This window comes from Schistocerca serialis, chromosome 8 (genome assembly GCF_023864345.2).
Source record: "Schistocerca serialis cubense isolate TAMUIC-IGC-003099 chromosome 8, iqSchSeri2.2, whole genome shotgun sequence".
Taxonomy (NCBI): domain Eukaryota; kingdom Metazoa; phylum Arthropoda; class Insecta; order Orthoptera; family Acrididae; genus Schistocerca; species Schistocerca serialis.
This window is the reverse complement of record NC_064645.1, coordinates 542386499-542408604: the sequence shown is the minus strand read 5'-3', so window position 1 is coordinate 542408604 and position 22106 is coordinate 542386499.

Here is a 22106-nt window from a genome sequence, read left to right as displayed (position 1 = left end):
CACAAACTAAATTGAAAATCCAAAAACAAGCCACACAACAGAAAGCCCACAATAAACTAAAACTACTAACAGGCCGAACATCGGGACAGAATGCCTTCACCATCCACCACACCTAAAAGTCTTTGATCATACTTTTCTTCCTTATGTCATCAGTCTTCTGTTGGTTTGATGCTTGCCACCACGAATTCGTCAACATCTGAGACTAGCACTTCCTCCCTATGTCTTCAGTTACTTGATGAATGTGTACCAGCCGTTTTTATGGTCTACGATGTCACACATGTCCTACCATTCTGTCCCTTCTCCTTGTCAGTGATCTCCATATGTTCGTTTCCTCACTGATACACCGGAGAACCTCTGCACACCCCATCAACCAACCTCATGTTCAACATTCCTGTAGCACCACATCTTAAACGCTTCCATTTTTTTTCTTTTCTGCTTTACCAACAGTCCACGTTTCACTACTAAACAATGCTGAGTTTCAAATGTACATTTTCAGAAATTTCCTACTCAACGTAAGGTCTGTATTTGATACTACGCATTTGCAGCCACAAAAGATTTCTGTATATACGAGGGCAGTTCAATAAGTAATGCAACACTTTTTTTTTCTCGGCCAATTTTGGTTGAAAAAGCCGGAAATTTCTTGTGGAATATTTTCAAACATTCCCGCTTCGTCTCGTGTAGTTTCATTGACTTCCGACAGGTGGCAGCGCTATACGGAGCTGTTAAAATGGCGTCTGTAATGGATGTGCGTTGCAAACAACGAGCAGTGATCGAGTTTCTTTTGGCGGAAAACCAGGGCATCTCAGATATTCATAGGCGCTTGCAGAATGTCTACGGTGAACTGGCAGTGGACAAAAGCACGGTGAGTCGTTGGGCAAAGCGTGTGCCATCATCGCCGCAAGGTCAAGCAAGACTGTCTGATCTCCCGCGTGCGGGTCGGCCGTGCACAGCTGTGACTCCTGCAATGGCGGAGCGTGCGAACACACTCGTTCGAGATGATCGACGGATCACCATCAAACAACTCAGTGCTCAACTTGACATCTCTGTTGGTAGTGCTGTCACAATTGTTCACCAGTTGGGATATTCAAAGGTTTGTTCCCGCTGGGTCCCTCGTTGTCTAACCGAACACCATAAAGAGCAAAGGAGAACCATCTGTGCGGAATTGCTTGCTCGTCATGTGGCTGAGGGTGACAATTTCTTGTCAAAGATTGTTACAGGCGATGAAACATGGGTTCATCACTTCGAACCTGAAACAAAACGGCAATCAATGGAGTGGCACCACACCCACTCCCCTACCAAGAAAAAGTGTAAAGCCATACCCTCAGCCGGTAAAGTCATGGTTACAGTCTTCTGGGACGCTGAAGGGGTTATTCTGTTCGATGTCCTTCCCCATGTTCAAACGATCAACTCTGAAGTGTATTGTGCTACTCTTCAGAAATTGAAGAAACGACTTCAGCGTGTTCGTAGGCACAAAAATCTGAACGAACTTCTCCTTCTTCATAACAACGCTAGACCTCACACAAGTCTTCGCACCCCAGAGGAGCTCACAAAACCTCAGTGGACTGTTCTTCCTCATGCACCCTACAGCCCCGATCTCGCACCGTCGGATTTCCATATGTTTGACCCAACGAAAGGCCGCAATCCGTGGGAGGCACTACGCGGATGATGAAGAAGTTATTGATGCAGTACGACGTTGGCTCCGACATCGACCAGTGGAATGGTACCGTGCAGGCATACAGGCCCTCATTTCAAGGTGGCGTAAGGCTGTAGCATTGAATGGAGATTACGCTGAAAAAGTGTTGTGTAGCTAAAAGATTGGGGAATAACCTGGTGTATTTCAATGCTGAATAAAACCACCCCTGTTTCAGAAAAAAAATGTGTTGCATTACTTATTGAACTGCCCTCGTACCCAGAAATGAAATACTAATTTTCATAATTTTAGTTTTTTTTAATACAACGAAATATTTTCTTAAAAATGTTTATCCCCTATTGCACTTCCTTAGGGGTTGAACTCCAAGAAACAGTGAAACACATTTAATTTTTTATTTCTAACTGAGAAGCCAAATGCTATTTGTCATAGTCATACAGGTAAAAATTCTTTAGTACTTCTCCAGTAATTGTTTATTTTCAGAATACTTTCACCCACTATTTTATCCTCTTAATGGCTGGATTTCCAAAAATGCTGACACACGTATTTTTTATTTCCTGAGTGCTAAACCAAACAGCAGTTTTCGTTGTCCTAACTTCAAAATTCCCTTAACAGCTTCATGTTTTCAAAAAGCGTTTCAGCCAGCCGGAGTGGCCAAGCGGTTCTAGGCGCTACAGTCTGGAGCCGCACTACCGCTACGGTCGCAAGTTCGAATCCTGCCGCGGGCATGGATGTGTGTGATGTCCATAGGTTAGTTAGGTTTAAGTAGTTCTAAGTTCTAGGGGACTGAAGACCTCAGAAGTTAACTCCCATAGTGCTCAGAGCCATTTGAACCATTTGAAAAAGCGTTTCATCCCCTATTGCACCCCCTTAGGACTGCAATTTCGGACAGTCATTTCTCAAACGATGCCTACAGTATATGATCCATACGCATTCCACATTCCAAGCTTCTATACGTAGCGGTGTGGGGTGGGCGAAAATGATTCAGTGAATCAGTCTGACCCTATTTCACCCCCTTAGTGGCTGAATTTCCAAGAAGCAGTGAAACCCCTACTTTTCGTCTCTAACTGAAAACATAAACACCAACTTTCAAAGATTTCGCTTTAAATTGCTTCCGTGATGAAATATTTTCAAAAAACAAGTGTGAAGATTTCTGATTGGTGTAACGGATAATTTGTGTGCGCATGTGCCGCTATCGTATAGTCCCTTAGATGAACTTCACTAGCACATGTAAACAGACAATCATGCAACACGTCTTTCAGATTTAAGTAGTGAAATTATTGAATTTGGAAAGATGGTACCGCATATGCCTGTACTCACAGCACTCATTACAAGAACTCTGAAGCCCTCACACGCATTCTATGTCATCACCCAGATATGTAGGATTGATTTAGAACTTGTCACGGAGCGTTCCTATCTAAAAATTTCACACAAGTTTTGGCGTGTTTGATATTTTTCGCTTGACATTCTGACGTATTAGACTCAGCCACATTTATCACCACGTTCATTAATAATCCCTTAGGGGCTGAATTTCCAAAACAATGACACGCAATATTCTATTTCTAACAGAGAAGCCAAATACAAATTTTCATAGATTTAGCTTCAAAAATGTTTGCACAATGCAATATTTTCATATAAACCTTCGTCCCCTGTTTCATCCCCATAGGGCTTGAATTTCAAAAACCAGTGAAACACATGTTTGTTAATTTCTAAGAGAGAAACCTAATCCAAATTTTCATAGATTTAGTTTTAAAAATGCTTTCATAATAAAAGATTTTCATAAAAAATTTCATCCCCTAAGACACTCCCCTAGGGATTCAATTTCCAGAGACGCTGAAACATTAATTTTTTTTCTTCTTTTTGTAACCGAGAAGTCAAATATCTGTGTTCATAGATGTTGCCTTAAAACTATTTTAGTAATTCTCTAATAATGATATATTTTCAAAAACAGATTTCACCCACTATTTCACCCCCACAGCGTTAAATTTCCAAAAATGCTGAAACTCGCGTTTCCTTATCTCTGACTGGGAAACCAAATACCAGTCTTCTTAGGTCTAGCTCAAAATTGCCTTAATGGCGCCATTAAAAAAAGTCTTTATCCTCTCTTTCACCCCCTTAAGGTTGGAATTTCAAAAAATCACCTCTTAAAAGACGGCTACAGTAAAAGATCCACACCTTCTCCAAATGTCAGGTTTCTAACTTTAACGGTTTGGGTTGGACGATGATGAGTCAGTCAGGACATTGTCTTATATAATATGATGGTTGCGGAGCAACCAAAATAACAAAATTTTTGTTGCACTGCTTTATACTCGGGTACACCAGTAAACAACATGGCTGAATAGTAACAGCAATAGCACCAAGGGGGACCGACCGACGTCTGTTCCCGGAAGTGGGGCCACGGTGGCGGCGAGGGCTGGGTGACGCCGGCAGCTGAGCGTCGGTGGCGCCGCAGAGCGGCGTCCTAGGCGTCGGCGTCGGCGGCGTCGGAGAGGGGAGGGAGTAGGGCGCCGCGACGCCTGGTCCCGGCAGTCAGTGCGCAGCCAGCGGCGCCGGCAACACGCGCGACGAGCGCCAAACCCCGCCGCCCGTGGCCTACTGTGCGTTGCGGTTGGGCGCATCCCCGGCAAGCGCGTGTGCCGACGTGACCCGGGCAGCGCGCGTGTGCAAAACCCGCCTGTGCTCTCGTAACTGCGTGTGCTGACTGTACATCGCTGCACCGTGCCGGCTAAACTAGGTCACCGGACTAGTGTGCCACTGGTGACACTTTCAACTCAGCGTCCGCGATGGGTAAATACATTCCTGGACTACCCATTCGTAGTAAACTTTCGTAGTTCATTAGGCTCCGAAGCTCTTCTTCCCACAACATTTCAACAATTACTATTAGGCTGCGATCATTCCAGACGAAACACAATTAATGGCAATAAGAAATTAAATTTTAGAACACGAATCAACCACAATTTCCTATGAAATTTTCAGCAATAGAAATGTTCCATCAGTCCCATATTTGTGAAACAAAGGTCAGTCGCTTGAAAATGGAAACCGCTTATTGCAGTAAATGACGTGGAAACTGGGGCTCAACAGCAAAATCGCCAAGTGTGAAGATTTCTGATTGGTATAACGGATAATTTGCGTGCGCATGTGTCAGTATTGTATAGTCCCTTAGATGAACTTCACTAGCACTTGTAAAGAGAAAATCTTGCAACACATCTTTCAGATTGAAGTAGTGAAATTATTGAATTTCGAAAGATGGTACCGCATATGCCTGTACTCACAGCATCCATTACAAGAACTCTGAAGCCCCCACACGCGACGATATTCCCATCATGACAGCGTTCCATGTCATCACCCAACTATGTATGATTGATTCAGAACATGTCACGGAGAGTTATTATTTAAAAATTTCACACAAGATTCTGTGTGTCTAATATTTTTCGCTTGACATTCTGACGTATTAGATCCAGCCACATTTATCACCGTCTTCATTCATAAGAAAGTAACTATAATTTATTACTTGTATACTGCAAGTGAAACGTCAGTATACACCTGTTACGCCGTCATTACTGCAACCAGTAATAGCCACATATTTCTGGCCTGTGGGATGCAACATTACATCCAATAAATGGAATCCGTCCAATTTAAAAGTCTTTGTTATTATCCTTACACCTTATCCTCCAGTTTTCTGTTTCATCAAACAAAATTCGTATGAAATAATTTTTTCAAGGGGTGAATATGTTTTACGTTCACTTTCACTGCAGCCGATTGTATCTTGGTATGATCGGTAAAACATTTATTATTTGTGAGGAATAATGTGAAAACAGTTGATTGTTAGGCATTGTGCTTGTATTGTATAATACAGCGGTTTAAATTTTCGTTCAGTGTCCTAAACTATTAGAGACGATCAACATATAAGTCCATCATTAATGTGAACGTGGGACAGATGCTGACAATATAAGCAATGGAAGTGAAACATCAAGCCGTATTTTCAAAGTATTTATTATTCAAATTACTTGTTTCAGTGCTACATTTCCGTGTTATACAACAGTGTCTTAAGATGACGCAAATGTAGTTTGGAACTAGTCTTTTGAATATTAAACACTTTGAAAATACGGCCTGGTGGCCCGTTTCCATGACTCATTAGAGATGACTGTTTTGATGATTCATGAAACACACCATTGACGCATATGTTACCCTACGCTAAACAAGCTACAGCTCTGTTTTGTGGAACAGCACTTAAGATCAAACATTATCGAGTCTTCCTTCTTTCTCTAATTCTACATCTATGCGTCGTTAAAATTTAACTTTACTTTCCGTACCGTATTTACCACGATAAACTTCTGATTTAACGATACAATTTTTTTTACCGTTGTATCTGTCGCGCTGATCATCATTAACCATAAAATCTCAATCCAATGTATTTAACGCAGATAATACCTAGCCATCAGTAATAATACAAAAAAATGGGGTTCTGCTACAACCACGAAAATATCAGACCCACATATTTCATCATCAGATAATAAGCCTTCTGTTGTCCATGACCTACTGCCTATTATAGGCCTACTTCACATCTCGTACATTCAAATGCCATAGGTAAAAAACAAGTGACAACAGTCCCTATCAATATCATTAGAGATAAAATTGTGTACTCGTAACGTACACAGGAAGTTCACAATCTTAGACGTCATTACTCTTTGCGTAGAGTGAATATGAGAGAATCCCTCAGGCTGTATTTTATTTTATTTATTTTTGGCAACGATATATTACATCTAGATGTAGTTATCGAACGTGGGAGCGTGTGTAGAGCAGAAATATAGCCCACGATCGGTAAGGGAGGTCCGGAAGTCGTTAGGAAAAGGAGAGAACAACCGTTGGAAAAACCTTGGGCTTGCGGATGGAAGGTGAGGAGAAGAGATTCAGTACTACCAAAAAAACTTACGAATGATAGTACTGATGAAGAAATCAAGTCTGCAGTAGGTATTTGTGAGGAATACAGGACGGCAGACTAACAACAATAATTTTCATCTTGAAACTGCCTGACATGGAAACTGTGTGCCGGATTGGCTGTCTGTGGAGTTTGGAAATGTAGGAGGTGACGCTCTAGCCGATGCGAAGATGTGAGGCGGTTCGTGAATCGTTGTCGGGTAGCTCAGTAGAGCACTGCCCCGCGAAAGACAAAGGTGCCGACTTCGGATCCCATTCCTGCTCATTGTTTTGGATTGCAAGAAAGTTATATGTCAACGTACACTACGCTGCAAAGTGAAAATTCATTCTCGAATTTTCACTTTATTTAAACAATGTGATACGCAGCCTAAATGGTTTCAGGAAATGGCAGTCTTTATCGATTACATCACACATAGCGAACGTATTAAAAATGGAAATTTAAACAGCGTTAAGTTGTTACGAGGTGACCAGGAAGAAGCCGATGAAACAGAAAACATTCTACAAAGATGTGCAAAAGAGGGAATTCACCGAAAGGATACATAATTACTGCCAGAACGTAGAGGACAGTGTGAAATATTCTGAAAAGACTGCCAAAAATGGATCGAAACGATGGTAGATGAAGATTTCAGCTTATTACAGGGTAGTTTTCGCGTACCTTTCTTAGAGTATTATGGATACAAACATTTCGAGAATAATTCTGATAGACAGGCTCACTCTAGATTAACTGTAGCTAACGATTTAGATACGTAGTTTGAATAATTTCGTCAGATTCTAATTTTGGAAAACCTACGAGTAACAACTTACTATAAAAATTGAGATACTGTGTAAATACATAAATTTTTAGGATTTCTTTACCTATTCCTGGTTATCTAACTAGCAACTAAAGCAAACGGTCAGTTATTTTTGAGAACATGGGAAGTGTAAAAGGTTCTGCATACACAATAAACTATGTTAAGTTCAGTAACATATTGTAGGATTCGCCTAGATATCGTTATTCTGATAAATATGATGTGTCATTGCTCGTTGGGTGATTTTCACACTCTTCAGTTAAACCAAGCAAGTAAAAAATGAGAGAAGTAACATACAATAATTTATAATTCCATGAAAACAAATAAGTGCAAGAGCCAACAAGCTTCGAGGTGTCTAGTGTTTTCGCGAGCGCAATACGGTTTTTCTGCAAAGTATGTTTTTCATGGAGAAAACTATTAAATGAAGTATAAGAGACATTTTCTGCCGAGAATGAGGTTTAGTTGGCAACATTTTCGTGTTGATTTTTGTCTCGTCTGCTCGTTAAATTCAGTAACGGACATATAAGACACAATCGTTTTGAACAATCCGCACCATCTTCGAATCCGCAACTATCGTGCTAAATACCTTCAATGTTATGTTATTAGACTCTCCGTTTATTGGATATTTTTACCTCTATATGTTTTGCAGAAACTATTTTTCAAGGAGTGATTTCTAATAACTAGTTGATCATAGTTTTGATGATTTGACAAGCGCTAATTTTAGTTGTTTCAACAACTACATTATATTGTGGCTACACAGCTTATTCATTTACTCCTGAATTATATGATATCAAACGTGCTTTTTCAAACAATCGACGGGGGGGGGGTGCCCAACTTCATAAGGTAGATGTTTTTAAGCGCAGCGACTTAATGCATTAGTTGAGAGGTATTCCACTCTCACACGGGCTGATGAGTGTTCGAATCCTGGCCAGACTGTTCACATTTTAAAATTTTCATATTTGTCTTACTCGATTATGTATGTTATTTTAAGAATAACAGCGGGTTTCCATCTGTGTCAAGTATGTCCCTATGAACTTCGTCATCGACGGTATTTAAACCCAAAATAGTGTTTAAAAAATCCGTATGCTTATAATTATCTAGGTTTTCTATAGTTTTCCTACAGGTGAACGGTGACATGGTCCTTTTAAGTGGGCATGTTTGACATACTCCCCTCTTCGTGACCAATGACGAAAGTGGTCCGTCTACACATTAAAACAAGTATTACAAGTACAGTTGAAAACTCTGTACAAGTCTTGAGGCAGTGCAACTCGCCGCCGGAAATACCCTGACTACAAATGATTCAAATGGCTCTTAGCACTATAGGACGTAACATCTGAGGTTATCAGTTTCCTAGAACTTAGAACTACTTAAACCTAACTAACCTAAGGACATCACACACATCCATGTCCGAGGCAGGATTCGAACCTGCGACCGTAGCGGTCACGCGGTTCCAGACTGAAGCGCCTAGAACCTCTTGGCCACAACGCAGGCCCTCTGGCTACATTCATCCAGTTTTTAGAATGACGGCACTTAATGACTTTCTACAAACTTTACATTTAACTTCGAAACTTTGCGACTGTTTTCCTTGCTGACACCTCCCGCAAGAGAAATAAATTTATAACTAGTTACATTTTCGGTATTCATATGTTGTGTTCGGACATTATGAATTGCCTCAAAGGGAACGGTCATCTGTCCGCAGCTCGTGGTCGTGCGGTAGCGTTCTCGCTTCCCGCGCCCGGGTTCCCGGGTTCGATTCCCGGCGGGGTCAGGGATTTACTCTGCCTCGTGATGACTGGGTGTTGTGTGATGTCCTTAGGTTAGTTCGGTTTAAGTAGTTCTAAGTTCTAGGGGACTGATGACCATAGATGTTAAGTCCCATAGTGCTCAGAGCCATTTGAACCATTTTTGAAACAGAACGGTCAACTGTTAAACAGTGAACACGTATATAGAAAACATGGTTCTCGTGAAACCCACCTAGGTCGTTAGTCACAGGAAGCGTTGAGTGCTATTGCCAAGAGATTTCAAATTCTTTGCGTATTTCTACCAGAAGGCTTTTGACACTGTAACTCACGAGTGGCATGTAATCAAATTGTGTACTTATGGAATACGTCTCAGTTACGAGAATGTATTCATGATTTTCTTTCAGAGACGTAGCTATTCGTAGAAAGTGATGGAAAGACATCGAGTAAAACAGAGTTAATTTCTAGCGTTCCCCAAGGTACCGTTACAGGCCCTCTGCTGTTCTTTATCTATAAAACGATTTAGGAGACTATGTGAGCACCCGTCACAGGTTGTTTGCAGATGATGTTGTCGTTTATTGTCTAGTAAAGTCCTTAGAAGGTCAAAACAAAATGCAAAACGATTTAGAGAGGATATGTGTATGGTGCGACAACTGGCAGTTGACTCGAAATAATGAAAAGTGTGGGGCCATCCATATGAGTGCTAAAAGGAAACTTCGGTTACACGATGTATCAATCAAATCTCAAAGCCAAAATTCAACTAAATACCTAGTGATAACAATTAGGAACAATTTATATTGTAAAGAAAACATAGAAGATATTGTGGGGAAGGCCAACCAAAGACTGCGATTTATTGCCAGTACACATCGAAGATGCAATATATCTACTTTTCTACACAATGCTTGTTCGTTATCTTTTGGAGTACTGCTGCGCTACGCGGAATCCTTACGAGATAGAATTAACGAAGAACGTCGAGAGAATTCAAAGAAGAACAGCAAGTTTTGTATTATCGAAAAATAGGGGAGAGAGCGTCACGGACATGGTACAGCTTTTGGGGTGGAGATCATTAAGAGAAAGGCGTTTCTCGTTGCGGCCGGTTCTTCTCACGAAGTTTTAATCACAACTTTCTCTTCCGAATGTGACAATATTTTACTGACGTCGACCTACATAGGGAGAAACGATCATTTGTTATAAAATACGAGAAATCAGAGCTTGTACGGAAAGATATGTGTTCGTTTTGCCGCGCTCTGTTCGAGAGTAGAATAATAGAGAATTATTGTGAAGGTGGTTTAATGAACCCTCTACCAAGAATCTAAATGTGATTTTCAGAGTGTCAGGTAGATGTATGTGTAGATGATGATGATGATGTTGTTGGTTTGAGGGGCGCTCAACATTGTGAGTAGATGTAGGTGCAATATAACTTCCGCATCGGGCGTGACACTTTAATTTGATACTTCTTAACTATCTAACACTTCTCGTACCCTATTTTGCAGGCCTGGAAAATTATATCATTCTACGACACATGGGTTAGGAGATGTAACGTCATAAACATTGAGATGCGTGAAAATCTGGATCTTGCGTAAACCGGAACTCGAGTTGCCCGGAAAATGTTCAGCTAGAGTTTGACAATTTGACAATGTGAGCACTTGGTGACTCCCAAGTAACGTTAAACAAAGTTTCAGACCTGTTCTATACTTTTCCTCACTCATGTGTTTAACTTCAGATATTTAGCACCTTATCTCATTTGTAAATTAATATGAGATTAGAAAGTGTTTTGTGCCTGTGAGTTCGGCTCTTTAAAGAACGGGGGGTTACTGGGTTTACTGTTAATCAGCTGAATAACAATAGTACCCTAAGTTCATTGTCTCACAGCAGAAAACTCTATATGCGCATTCGGCTTGGAGGATCAGAGGAACAGTGACAACTATTGTTTGGAATTCAGGCACTCAGTCCCAGTTAGAACCTGTAGGCGATGACTGTGCGAACAAAAATTCACATCTTTTATCAACTGAGCTTTTGAGGAAAGTGGTTGCGATGAAAATATAAAACTCGTTTCAGGATGACACTGAAATCTAAGTGAAAGATTCGTTACACTTGCGCTGACGTATTAGGGCGATGGCACCGCTTTATAATGCAAACTAAATGTTAAAAAGAAGTCTATTCAGTTGGCATGCGAAAGTTGCGCTGCTTCGTGCCAACTACAGCCTGATCGATATTTCTGCTTTTCGTGTTATTCTCTTATTCTTATTCTTTGTGACAGTGGGGTTAGGTTTTCTGGGTTGTAAATATGAGTAGTAATCTACAAAGACGCGCTGAATAATAATCACGTAGTTAAAATAACAGTGAAATGTGAAGGAACTAAAAGACTACCTTCGGCATTCCGCTCGCTCGTTACAGATGTTGGAATACAGATATTCCACCTTAATAAATCGGTGATTCCTGAGTGAACACAACGTGATCCAAATACAGTCAGCAGAATTCGTATTTGCGGTAATGATTAAAATGTTCTAGCTGCTGGTGTACGTAATTGTGAACTTTGAAATACGGCGATAGAAATAAGACTAGCTTTTAATTGTCGAGAGCATTCGTCTCACTGTTAATAGCTTACGCGCTCTGTTTATGACGGACGTAGATTAAAATAGTATGTGAAACTATTTAAAAACGTTACATGTACAACGAATAAAGTAATGATTTGAGCTCGTCGAATTAGATTGCTCTGTTCTGGAATAAAGTTCCGAAAATTCCTTGTGAATGAAAAACCCCGTACAAGAGAACCATATCTTGCACAGAAGTGATGAGTCATTAGGAAAAAAATGTACTAATTCGTGATGTCAAACAGCACGTTATCTGTTATGTTTCTTCCGTGTATGACAATGAGTGTTTGATTGGAAACAACTATTTTTTTTTGTTTTACAACCACTTTATTTCGTATGCCCAAAACTGTTGAATACAATCGTTTCCACAGATAACACAGAACTGAAATTTTTGCTATTAGTACGTAAAACATTATAGCTCGTTGTGTTTGTTGAAATTTAGGGGAGCTTTCTCCTACCATATGCCAAATACAGTTTTCAGTTTCTTGTAATACATACCAGAAGAGATCAGCTAAACTTACAGATGCGCGAACAATACATCTGTATTAAAAGATCCGATTACTATAACGGTAATCGATTAGTGTGTGTGTGTGTGTGTGTGTGTGTGTGTGTGTGTGTGTGTGTGTGTGTGAGTGTGCGTGAGTGTGTGTGTGCGCGCGCTCGAGTATATGTGGAAAACTGACCCTCCTCTACAGTTTTTATGAAGTTTGCGCAAAATATTCCATCCAGACCCAAAATATTTACGATCTACGATCGCAATTTCCAGCAGTAGTCGCTACTAAAATTTCTGTGTATTGCTCTGTTACCAAGAGAGATACTTCGGTATTAGTTGCATCCAATTGAGAAGTTGTATAAAACGTAGCAGATTAATCGTTACCATGTTGAAAACCAGAGAATTCATTATTATAAGAACGCATTTTATTCTGCCACACTATTCTGATCTTAACCTCAATGATAATCAAACTACGCTACAATGGCTCAGATGTACACATCTAATGGAGATTTTTAATTTTCAGTTAGCGTATGACGGGCCATACTAAATGTAATTACCTCCAAATTAACAATAACATGCAGGAAACGTCCAACGAAAAACAGAGGCAAAACACATGAGAGAAATGAAATCGATATTTTCCACTGTGATAAGACTATTCAAAACTATTTGAAAATAATTATCTTGCAACATTGTTTATTGCGATAATTCGACTAACTTTATGTAAGGAAGTAGCCGTTAACTCCCTATTTCTCGTTTACAAGATGAGTGCATCTTAAAATAGGTATAATTTTATGGTTTTTGAAGTAAACAACAGATAGAAAATTACAAACCATAAAAACTAATCCCTTATCTTTAAAGTGTTTCAGCGACTTTTAGACACTGTGAGATAGGCCTATTAAGCATAAAGGTATACTTAATAATGAAAGTTGCGAAACTTTAATTAGTCACCTCATCTTGTTAATTATCAATCAACAAAGGTAACTGCTGTAAAAAGTTTTACAATGAAAACTGGGCAGGAGTAGCGTCTGCTACACAGCACCACTCGAACGGTTTATCTTTGACTACCATACCACTATGATTCCTATTAATTGTTTCGTAACACGTGATCGTGATCTCTACAGCCAAAACTTAAGCACAGCGAAATATAGGTCAGTATATCTGACACTTACTCCTACAGCCGTAACTCCTTGTATGGTGAAATTAGTACTCCTTACAGGAAAAGAGAGTTACTGCTCATATTGAAGAAAGCCAAATGTTAAATTGACACAAAATCCAATGATGAACGTTACCCGAAGAGTTTCTTACGTCTGCAATTGTTTCTTTAGTCACCAGAATCAGTTGTGATATTCCTTTTATATTAAATCCTAAACGTAAGAGCTTCAATAGTTAACTAGACACATTTGGTTTTTGAAGCTGTGGTATGTAATTTATAAATGAAATTTAATTATACAGAAGATACAAATATAATTTTCAACCTTTACGTAGCTTAGAAATGCGAATGCGAGTTCTCCAGAAGTAGACTAATGGACTGTACAAAAAAACCATCAACAGATTCAGCACAACACAAAAGTGATAAAATATTGTGAAGTATTGTAGGTATTACCAATAAAAATCTGAGAAATAGGTGTTTCGAAATATTCAAAATCATCGTGTCGGCGAGTCACATGTCGGTCATTGTTACGTCGTTTCGGCGGTTCCATTTCAAAATTCGGTGCACCTTGCCAATTTCTTTCATAATTTCCGAAATGCGCTGTGTTATTATTTTTTGGCTGTTCCGTATTTCAATGCCCCTCTTCCAGTATTGGAGCGTGAGTGTCCTCTGAAATATGTAATTCTTGTATTACTTGTGCCAACTGATCTTGTACTTCCCAGATTTCTCTTTTGTGTTGCGTATTAATTTGATTCTGATTTTGTTTGAATTTCCTAATTTGTTCATACTCTTCAGTGTCAGTGAAGGCTACAGGTCTTGTGTCACTCAGATCATCATCCACCTTTGTAGATAAGTTAGTGAACTGATCCGAAAGTTCGGCTACTTTCTCCGATAGTGAACTTATTTCCTCAGTGTGTTTTTCTGAACAAAGTTTCAGAGTGTCCATTTGTGTTGAAATCGTATCTACTGTGTCCTTTAAGTTTTCCTGAGTTTTTGCAAGTTGCGTAACCGAATCGGTAGATGCAACTGAGTCAATTTTAGCTTGCAAGGTGTCGTGATTTTCATGAACAATAGTTTGCAGTTCCTTTATGGCTGCTTCGTGATACTGTAATGCATTTTCATGACGCGAGAAAATAGTTTGGAAATGCTCACAAATTTCTGTTTTTACGTCATTACAGACTTTTTGACATTTCGATTCGATTTTATGTAACTCAGTAGTTAAATCTTCACGTGTTTGTTGAAGTGTGGTGTCTAACTTTTGAAGATTTTGTTCCATTGCGTCTATCTGTTGCTGTGTTTGTCTCTGGTGTTGTTCCATTGTGTCTAACCTTTGAAGATTTTGTTCCATTGTGTCTAAATTTTGAAGATTTTGTTCCATTGTCTCTAACTGTTGCTGTGTTTGTCTCTGATTTTGTTTCATTTGTTGCATTAATTGCAATAATAACGTACTAGTGTCTGGAATCTGTTCCTCTATGCTTTTCGGCAGTGTATTTGCACCGGCAACATTCACATTTTGACGAGCAGAAAATGTGTCTTGACTTATTTGAGAAAACGGTGAAGACGCAAAACCGGAATCTACAGTATTTGCAAGATTGTGTCCTGTCATTTCGGATTCCTGGGGCGAACTCTTGCCGACCGATCGATCGATAATGCTTCCCTATTCACTAATTGTTTCGCTGTCTACACAATTATTTGCAGCCCGCTCCATTTCCCTATGCACAATTACCAAATTACTAGTTTGAACATTAGTTAATTCATTACACGGTGGCGCTAACACACTGCTTTCGTCTTCGCTGTCATTTCTCAGTTTACTTTGGAGCCTACGTTTTTCACACGCCATTATTGTCACAATATTTCACACGACAACACAGAAAATCACAATTTGAAGAGCAAATTAAGAAAAAACATTAGGACAGCACTGAAAATAATATCTAGTTAATTGCAAGCGCAGCTGCGAAATACTTGGTGCAAATCTGCATGCATGCCACAACTATTTTACTGAACAACAATGAAAAACTACAACTACTAAGAAGTTTCTCTCTGCAATTACGCGCTAGCAATAAACAATAGCTACACTAATTACACAAAGTACAAGGAAAGAAATCAGAAGATTCCAGTGAGGTATCCTCAGCTAAGGGTCGACATATGAAACGTCTCCTTAGAAAAATTATACATGACTGTGCTTAAAATGACACACAATATTTTTTAGCGCAACGCAATCTGACTTTCAAAAATCCCTACAAAAGAATGGCCCTGACTAACATTAACCTATACCTTTCACAAATCACTTACCTCACAAGAATCTTCGTTACTCGAACTACTGCAATACAGCGAGCGCCACTACTGCCAGCTAAATAAAAGATTCTAACTACTGAAGGCACTAACTACTGATAGGTATAGTTAGCAAATGAAAGATTTTGATAGAGAACAAGCAATGTATTTACCTTAATAGTGTTCAAAAGTCATAATATATATATCAGTTCCAGTCATACAAATTTATTCTTTCTGGTGCACACACGTCCAGGTCGTCCGCTCTTAAAATTCTGCCATCTCTCTCCCCACATCCACCACTGTTGGGGGCTCACCTCCAACTGCGCAACGCTACCCGCTGTAACGGCCAACTGCCCAACACTACAATGGCAGACAACAATGCAAACTAGCCACAGAGTGCACACAGCACAGACAGTGATTTTCATACAGAGCTCTACGTGGCGTTACCAATAAGCAAACCTAAACAGCCTACTTACAGTATTACCAATAAAAATCTGAGAAATAGGTGTTTCGAAGCTTTTTTACCGCATATACAAACTCTGGCGGCAACGTCAAACTGTGCTATTTAAAATTAGAGTATCACGCAGTTATTTGCTACTGAGGATTTTTCGAAATTTCGGTCAAGTAAAAAGCGTTAGCTGATGTTTGGAAGTATATTATTTAGTCTATAATATGGAGCTGTCGTCGCAGAAATATCGCAAATAATGCCAATGCCTACAAGTTCTTAGAAATGTACAAAACAAAGTATATAATACTTTCATGCAATCCAAACTTTCAATAGAAGTTCTAGCTTAAAGCTGTTCTTTTTCAGAATTACGAGTAAAAATAGCGCATTTATGATGATTTTTATCAACTGTATATCGTACACGTAGGCTGTCCGATAAAGATTACTTTCATTTACTTTTGGCCTGCCAATTACCGTCTATATGTCCAACATAGAGACAACATCTGCATTACAAAACACAAAATATCTCGAAATACATTCATATCTAATGTATATTGTTTCGTGTTGCTTACCATGACTACTATTATGCCCTTAACCCGTGTCAGTATTTAGAAGTTAGCTACCTTTTTCATGTATCACTTATTTTTATTACTGGATACATATTGCTTGTGGAAATATTTCACTTGTACACGATAACCTTTAGAAATTCTCTGATTCGGGTATCTTAAAAGTATGTTGCATCACTTAAGCTCGACGTAACAGTTTGTATGAAAGATACGAAAAAGATGAAACTTAAATTCGGAGTAGTGGTGTATGAAATCTCACGTAAAAGTGTTATTAATATTGTTCTATTATTTACGTCAGATTACTCTTGGGACGTGAATCGACGGCTAGAAATGAGGAAGGGATGCTACGGAGTCGAGAGAGTGATGGCCTGTTTCGTGATAAATTGACACGGAAAGCGATAAGTTAAAGTGATAACTTAAAGTGACCTCGGTGGTATCCATCATGCCTCGAACCACGGAAAAACATTAACACTGTGTTGCATTTGGAGAAAGAAATGATGATTAATGGGTTTTCTGTCATTAGCACAATACCCCCGACTTTTATCTCCAGCCATTAGTACTAGGTAAAAAGAAGCGTTATAATTTTACGTCTTACATATATACTGTAATAGAGGTTGGATGATGTTATTGAAATTTATCAGTTTCAAGCACGGTTTCTGGTCAGAAAACTTTTGCAGGTAATTAAATTTTCAAACACAACAGACAACATTTTTCTAGACACTTCCAGACCACCTCTTCTTCATATGTGCCAATTAAGCTCAAGGTATTCAGTAATTTGTAACATGTTTAAAAGAGTTTTAAGTACTAAACAAACATACTCTCTCGTAATTATACTTTGTATTGCACTTGTTAGTAGCGCATTTTTTTAAAATTTGACAACGTCGCTTGGTGATGAGCGGCATTTATAAATTTGAAGGCATCTGGCTGGATAGGGACAACATTACAATCTTATAGCTCCCTGGGGTGGTTTTCCTCGATATACTTTGTACAAAACTATCCTCTCTGTCGTGTTCACACGAGATGTCCTTCTAATTTAAGACTGTTAATTGTTTTAAGAAATAATTTAGAATTACAATTAAATCAAAAGTTATTTTAATGCCTCATTGACACAAGTATTATTAAGTACCCATGTGCTGACGAACAGAAAAGTTTCGCAGTGCTTCACCAGACGATCACGTACCTCCGGTCCACATGATGAAATACAATTCTTTAAACTTGAGTGAAAAGTGTAGGAACTTTTAGAACTAGTATGATACGATTGTCCAGGCGACATAAAAGAAGCGGTTTCTGAAACATAATCACAAGGTAAAAAATACGGACAAGAGAAGGTTCATACGCAAACGACCATACAGGAAAATCTGTCGAAATCAAAGCGTATTTAAAGTATTTGGTTTTGCAAGTATATATTTAGTGTTAGATGGTTTCATGAGCACAAATATCAGTCCTGTGACAACTTTCGGTAGCTAAATAAACATGAAAATGGTATACAGCATTAGGAGGAATTCTTGCGGGACTTCTACTGTCCCTATAAGTCTCGTTTATGCGTCCCAATGATCATTGTGACTACCGATTAAGTTTTGCTAATGTATCAGTTACGTAATTGAATTTCAAGATCAGGTGGTAATTTTCTTTTTTCCTTTAGAAGAGTTTCATGTTTAATGCTATACCGCAGTTGTTCTTTATATTATTTGTACGTATCCATATTTACTTTCATCATAAGAACTTCTTTAAAATTTCGAGATGAGACGATTTCTCACTTGCGGTTCCGTAAATATGTCGCTCTACGTTAACTTACGTGCTCCACTGGTCTTCACATAATTTGTATGTGTCCACATTCCCCTCCATGGCAAGAGCGTCGTTAAAATTTCTAGATGTAAAAATGATTTCTCAGTTCAGGTTCTGTAAATATATGACCTTACGTTTACTTACATGCTATGAAAATCGTTAAAATTTGCAGTTGCGAGCTGACTTTTGAGATCATGTACCGTAAATGTGACGCTACACACTAGTAAATTTGCCCTTGCTTCTCGTTACTTTGATATTTGCAGCAATTTTAAAGGCATCTGTGAATAAAACGAAACCCTGAGCCAGAACGTATCGTTTACTGTAGAGTTGAACTGAACGTTCTGGTACGAAATTTCATGTTATTCATAAGTAGTTTCAAATTATGTAATTATTATCTCTAATTTTGTTTTCAAAAGAACCTCTAGTCTACAGTACCAGCCTTCATAATTTATTTAACGCATGTGGATGGATCTTTCCTCTAGACTTTTCCATACATTTCAGTCTTCACTTAAACGCATCAGAATTCCATCCGTATCTTTTGTAATACCATCCAGCCATCTTCCATTAGGTTATCTTGTAGATCTTTTCTTTTAACTTCACACCAAACAAGTAACTCTGTTGGTCCAACCACCATCAGCTCACATGCACACGACTCCTACATGCCTCAGTTTTATTTCCAGTATAGTCTCAATTCCGTCTTCTGCTGCAGAGTGTTCCATCATCCATCTGGCTGTTCTCCTGTATCTCCCGGTAATTCGCAACATTCCTCTCTCCATTGACTTATAAGGAATCTTTCAGTTTTTGAAAGGTTTTCGCACTAAACGTGGAAACCTAGTAACACACAGAAACTGTGATCATTCATAGCCTTGTACACCAGCGGTTTGCGTAAACTTTAGAAAACTTAACTTAGCCTACAAAAACAACTAGAGTGAACTTTTACTCGCCTGTTAATATTTTCCTAATTTCGAAATGAAAAATGCAACGAATGCTTGGATGGTTCGTTCTTATTACTTTTAGATGTTCATTGTAAATTATTTCATAATTACCCTGGGCAAGTATTTTAAAAGTTCTCTGGTTTCTTTTCAGAAAACATTCCCTGAGCGAGCTGTATGTGATGCATTTTTGGTAAGTTGGATCTGCATATTGTTTGTAAATAAAATGTCATTTAAAACTGCGTGCTTTATTTGTAATTTATTTGTAAATATATACAAACACTGAAGCTCAATTTCATCTCCAAAGTAGCAAATGATGGACAGCACAGGAACTTGCGCGTCATGTATCATTACGACGGATTTACAAATGTTTGTAGTAGAATTAAATCAGAACTGTCAATATTGAATTATGAGTTTAATTTAGATATATAAGCGAATACCCGTTACATATACAGAACAAAACTGTTAATAAGCTGCAAGCCACTGTTGTGTCAGAAATTGTTCCTCTGTGAAAAGTGATCCGCAATGAGATAACGGTTTTCGCTGCTCGCTATACCACAAAGTGCACACGTTTAACAGTGCCGATGTCTGAGGATTGAGTGACGGTGGGGGATGGAGGTGGGAGGACCTCTGAACATCACTGTTCCTGACATTTCTAGGAATAATGTGGGAGTTGAGATAGCGACCAGCCGTCGGAGAGGCTTAAAATCACGAGTGAACAAGGCATTCTCCTTGATAACGGAATTCAAAGCCATAATGCAACTTCAGAAGGAATCTTAGTCACTCCGGCAGAAGGTCTATACTTAGGTTTGCTCATAATGCCCGAATGTAACGAATATGTGACGTACAAGGGCGACCATCAGTATCACTAACTGTGCAGCTGTGTTATATGTTGCCTGCTACCTGGAACTTCCACGGTCAGAGGGTGGTGGGGGACCTAATGTCTCACCACCACAACTTCAACGTGCGCTCCTATGATGTCATTGCAGTGATGTCATTGTACGATAGAAAAGTTTTACCCTTGTACGAAGGCGGTAAGACCGCCATCCACCGCTGCCACTGTACCCCAACGTACTAAAATGATATCTGCTCTGAATGAAAACTGTTTCAGCGAGTATTTGGATTCACAATTTAGTTTAGGCGCTCTGCTACTTCTATGTACCTATTTTATTTGTCTGACAAACCCTGTTTTCAGGGCTATATTTTATATAATTAATGTAACTATGCAGATGTTTGCCTAAACGATAAGGACATATCACTTCATGTTGTTATAATACTGCCGTCTTCTGAAGAAGATAGATTTATATGTATTGAAACCTAGGTAAAGATTACTTTATCCTTTGCAACTGGTCGGCTGCTCTTAGTCTGATTTAATCTGAATAACTAGCTTTCCTACAAGGGGAGATAATGACTGTAGAACTCTTAATTAATAACGTTTATTTTGAAGGAGCTCAGAGCAAGAACGTATTCAGTTACTTTCCTGCTTTGAACTTCTTCAAAATAAACATTTTCCATTAGGGTACTAATGTCTTTATCCACCTGTGTAAGAGTGTGTAAGCCCAATAGCAAATGCTCTGTCTAATCATGATGTACAGTTGTATGGGAGAAATAAAATAGTGCCTTACAGCACTGGTACTCCTCAGTGGGAATCAGAATAATTAATGACTCCAGAGCTATAATTTATAGTCAACCAAATGCTGTATTCATACCTGTTTTTCAACATAGCTTTCTGCATAAACCGATCATAAAGGCCATCATACAGCAGTATAAAAGTACATGGATTACTACAGGGATTAAACTACCTTGTGAAGGGAGATAGTTAATATGCATGTTGACAAGAACAAGTAGAGAACCTGCTGTAGTTGCACACTAGAAAAACTACTCAAAATAACGAATAAAAGTTACTAAAAAGTCGACGGACATGCAAATTATGTCAGAAATCAGAACTTGCGACAACAGGCCTAAGGGTACACGGCATACAATGAAACGACAGACAGGACAATCAGCCAAAGAACAGGATAGCACCAATATTGGATTCAATGGAGGGGCTATAAATGATGAGTAATATGTAGCAAAGATATTTTAATAATCACTTCTTGAATATAGTAAAAAATATAGTGAGAAAGTGAGAAAGAGTTTAAGAGAAAAGCCAGAGAACTATGTTGAAAAAACAACACTCATAGAATTCAGTCAAATGAATGTAACATCAACCTCTCCTTCTCTTTAAAAAATAGAGAGCATCTACATGAGAGCGCTTAAGATACGTTCCCACTGAACAAGCAATGTCTTACCTGAAATACGGAATGCAGGAGAGATGTCAGTAATTGCCGACCAGTTTAACTACTGATATTTTCCTATATTTTTTTTAGAAGGTGATGTATTCTGGAATAGTGTCTCACCTTAGCAACAATAATATTCTCAGTAAATCACGGTTCGGATTATAGAAGAGTTGTCCTATAGAGAATACCGTTTACTTGTTTAATCACGAAATGCTACAAGAATTAAATAACAAAACAGCATCCTTTGTTATTTGTTGTGACCTATTTAAAGAATTTGACTGTTTGAGTCACAAAATTCTCCAGGTAAACTGAGATTTTATGGTAGAGTCAAATAATGAATAACGTCATACTTAAGCAAAACAATGCAGCAGCTGAGCTTAGTAATTCAACCAATGTAATCAGGCGACATTATGCAGACTGGGGAGGAATTGGATATGGGGTTCCGCAAGACTCAGTCTTAGGAGCGCTGTTGTTCCTC